The sequence below is a fragment of the Rhinopithecus bieti genome, unplaced genomic scaffold, assembly GCF_001698545.2.
Source record: "Rhinopithecus bieti isolate Rb0 unplaced genomic scaffold, ASM169854v2 scaffold_51768, whole genome shotgun sequence".
NCBI classification, from domain to species: Eukaryota; Metazoa; Chordata; class Mammalia; order Primates; family Cercopithecidae; genus Rhinopithecus; species Rhinopithecus bieti.
This window is the reverse complement of record NW_016820094.1, coordinates 5,340-9,282: the sequence shown is the minus strand read 5'-3', so window position 1 is coordinate 9,282 and position 3,943 is coordinate 5,340. Positions and strand designations below refer to the sequence as shown.

Sequence of the window (3,943 nt, the reverse complement as noted above, 5' to 3'; positions counted from 1 at the left end):
TTTCCTGCCTCTTCTACATTTCCACAGACTGCACACTCAAAAGGAACGCAGGAACTGTGAAGGGCGTGATGAGCTGACCGTAACACCGGCTCCTTTCTGCCCTTGGTGCTAAAGATGGAAGGTTCCGGTACCTGCTCTCCTAGGTACCTCTCCATCAGCAAGGCTAGAGCTCCTCCGTGCAGCAAGCGCCCCTGTTCAGGCCCCACGTGTCATGACTGTTTGTCCTTCTCCGGGGCAGCATTCAGACACCCCACAAACAGTGGGCATGTCAAGCCTCCTCAGCTATTGGGGGACTCCCTCAACACAGACCAGGTTTAAGGTGCCTCACCCACCACATTTGAGCACAGCCAGGGGGTGACTGAAAACAGTGCCAGCCCTCGGGAAGGAATGAACCGAGGAGTTGTCAGAGGCCATCTGAGAAACACCTGACCTCAACAGAACCTGAGATTGCCCAATGTGGGCTACAAAGGCCTAAGACAGATCGGTTTATTTTAACTTCAAAGAGCTTACTGTCTCCAGCCAAAGGGAAGCAGGCCACTGAGGAAGAGTGGGAGAGTTCACCCTCGCTGCAGGAACAGCAGCCTCCACGCGCCCAGGGGCAGCACTTCCCATTCCAGCCCCATCCTGCTTGGAAGCCCCGGGGCTTCAGGTCACTGGGTTTTCTACCCCAAGGGCAACTGCAGTCAACTGGCCTCTCTTGCCTTCTAAAATCCTTAGCCAGCCTTCAGGCAGTTCGGATCTCATCCTCCACTCAAAGCCTTCTGGCTTCCACACCTAAGGTGACCCTCCGTTCTTCTAAGGGGGTAACGCACCAATTTCACTATTCACTGGGAACCTCTCCTGCTTTGTGCTTTTTGGCTTCATTTAAATTTCCACTGGCTCTCTGGGACTCCCAGTTCCTGATGGGCTGGGGAGTCTCTGCACCTTCCAAAATGATGGACAAGGGGCCAGGCGCTGCTTGGTGCCAGGACATAGTAGTTGGCAGGTTAGCTAATGAGGAATGTGTTAAAATTGTTTTTGAAGCAATGATTTCAAGATTCTTTTAAATAAAGTTTGTGGGTAATGGGGATACATTATTTGACAGATGGATTTTCTTTCACTTCAGGATCTCATTTTTGAAATCTGAATTTGACACAGTGTGTGAAAAATATGTGCATGTGTATACTTTCTAAATATCTAGTTACATTTGAGAACTTTACAAATGGCCGAGGGTTAAATTCTTTAGTTATATTATCTTTAACACCACGTATGTCTCAAAGAAGAGAATTCAAATTGCCATTCCAATGTAACCTAAGAAGACACAGAAGTATCAGATGAAATAGTGTCAGAACTCCTGACTCACACTTCTATGGGCACATCTCATTTTATGAAAGTTTCTTAATGCATGAAAGTCACATTCATCATCTCTCCCTTCCACAGATGCTTAACTCATTTTAGAGCTAAAAGGGGCCTGGGGATCATCTGGTTGAAAGCATTCTTTTCTTTTCTACTTGAAGACTTCTGATCCTAGAAAGTGACCAGGGAGTGTCTGACCAATGCATCATTTTGCCTCCAGCCAGAAGGTGCATTTGCAATTGTAGGGGTAACCAGCAAGTCAGTCACCACCAGTTTTGAAAGTGTGCACTACCTGGTCAAAAGCTGGTCATCATCACATCTGTAATTTAACAATTCATCAATACTTTTGCATATGAAATGCTTGCTAGTATTGATCACCATGCATTACCTAATTTTGTTTCAACTTGTAACATACATTACTGTACATTCTCAATAAAAGGCATAGTCACTCATGAAACATGCTTAAATGATGAACTAAATACTCATAAACCACAATTAAGTCCTTTTATACTTAGGTTTAAAATATCTACATAGGAAAATCAAGTCCATATTTTATATGCAACTTAAAGATGTTCAATTTTTTTTCATTATAAAGGCTTTAATGACATTCTAAAGTCAGACTTCATTTAAGAAGGTTTTAAACTGAAGAAAAGTACACACTTTAAAATTCAGTCACTTGCTTGCTGACACAGTGTGTGTGTGTGTTGCTGATCCCAGTTCTAAAACATCTCCAGGCACAGCCTTCCACCCAATTTTAGCTGCTCTGTGACAGGCTCTCAGCGTGTACCCTAAGGGCAAAATGCACAAATGCTTCACAGAGAAGGAATTAGGTGGCACATGCTTGTCTCTTTGATGCACTTCCAAGAGTAATGTTAGTCCGAATGCTTTTCCTAACATGAGGAACGTTACCTTCTTGATGAGGGACCGCCCTGTTTCCTGGGTGTGCAGGCTGCTGGCAAGCGCCTTGCCGCCCTCCTGCCTCCTGCTGAGTCTGTTTCTCCAATCTTCCTCCCCGCTTTTCTTCAACAGTGCCAACTAGGAGGAAAACATGCCAGCCACAAAGAGTTCAGCACCAAACTCTTCCTTGTGATGGAACCATAATCTAGGTAAGTGAGAATGCTTTGGCCAAGACATGACCACAGCCACCTCATTTTAACATTTTGAATTTCATTTATTTTGAAAATAGCATGTATGGAAAATAATAAAGTCCCTTTTCTAAGATGGCCCCGAAGATTTTACAGTTGATTGAAACACAGAGCCGAAATGTGACTTGCTAGATAAAAGATGCACCGTCATCCCAGCCAAGGAATGTTTTCCCTTGCCCTTGGGCTGAGAGCAAGAGAACCGTCCTCAGAGAAAAAATGTCTTCTAGTGACGCCTTCTGTTCACTTGGTGAAATAACATGAAAGGACTAAAGCTATATCATAGTTCCTACTTGCAGAAAATAATGCAGACGTGGGCTTAAAACCTAAAGCTACGAGGCACTTACACTCTCTTAATATCATCCCTTTCAATTAGAGGTAAAATTTGATGTTTACGACTGTTTCTCCTCAGGTATTCTAAGCCCTGTTCTTTTCCTACAAATGAATTTGGTCTTTCTAATCCGTCTTCTTTAAACAGAAACTGTTTTCTACCAACCCATTTTAAAAAATTATCACTTCAACTTTCCTCACAGGAAAGGCATATACAAAAAAAGAATCTAATTAACTGAGGTTGTTACCTAACCCGCTTTAGTTCAACAATGGCATGACTAGGAAGCTGCTTGAATATTGGAATCTTGAGAGGTTATTTTCACAAACATGAGGCTGTTTCAGCTAACTGTATTGCCATGAATGAAAAAATCTTAGGCATTTGCACTGGACAAACAAACATGGGAAAGATAAAAGGTAAAAAAAAAGATGATGTTCATTAAACTCATTTGAGCTGCTGTTCAAACAATTTAAAGAGTAGGGAAAAAACCAAATAACTTTCCCTCTGTGCTGAACTTGATGGGCGAGGTCTTCCCAATATCACTAATGCATACTCCATAAATGTTGTATTTTTTATTTTATAAATTTGTTTTAGAGATGGGGTCTTACTTTGTCACCAAGGCTGGAGTGCAGGGCATAATCATGGCTCACTGCAGCCTCCAATTCTTGGGCTCACGTGACTCTCCCATCTCGGCCTCCATAGTGGCTAGGATGACAGGTGTGCATCACTATTCCTGGTTAATTTTTAAAACTTCCATTTGGTAGAGACAGGGTCTTGCTCTGTTGCCTAGGCTGGTTTCGAACTGCTGGCCTCAAGCGATCCCCCTGCCTCAGCCTCCCAATGTGCTGGGATTACAGGCGTGAAATACCACGTCTAGACAACAGTGTATTTTAAAGCAGTACATCAGCTCTCGTCCCAATTTGGCCACTAACTCCCTTTGAGTACCTCGGCTCTCCCTCCCATATCTGCCACATCAGGAGCTGGACCAGATGATCTCTAAGGGTCTTTCTTCCAAGCTTCCCGATTCCCATTAAATATTTGTTTTGGAGATAGGATGAGATATATCCTATGCTAAATGTTTTGTTAAGTTAAAAGTAAACAAATTTTTTGTATTTAAGAATCCAGTGACATCTACATA

General features: G+C 42.9%; 1 long non-coding RNA gene across 1 annotated transcript in view; it reads right to left on the bottom strand.

Moving 5' to 3' along the window:
* LOC108520154 (uncharacterized) overlaps positions 1–2,344 on the bottom strand; it is a 5,189-nt gene extending 2,845 nt beyond the window's left edge. The window contains exon 1 of the long non-coding RNA XR_001882838.1: positions 2,245–2,344. This is a non-coding gene — a long non-coding RNA (uncharacterized LOC108520154). The remainder of the gene's footprint in view (positions 1–2,244) is intronic.
* Between the last annotated feature and the right edge of the window lie 1,599 nt (positions 2,345–3,943).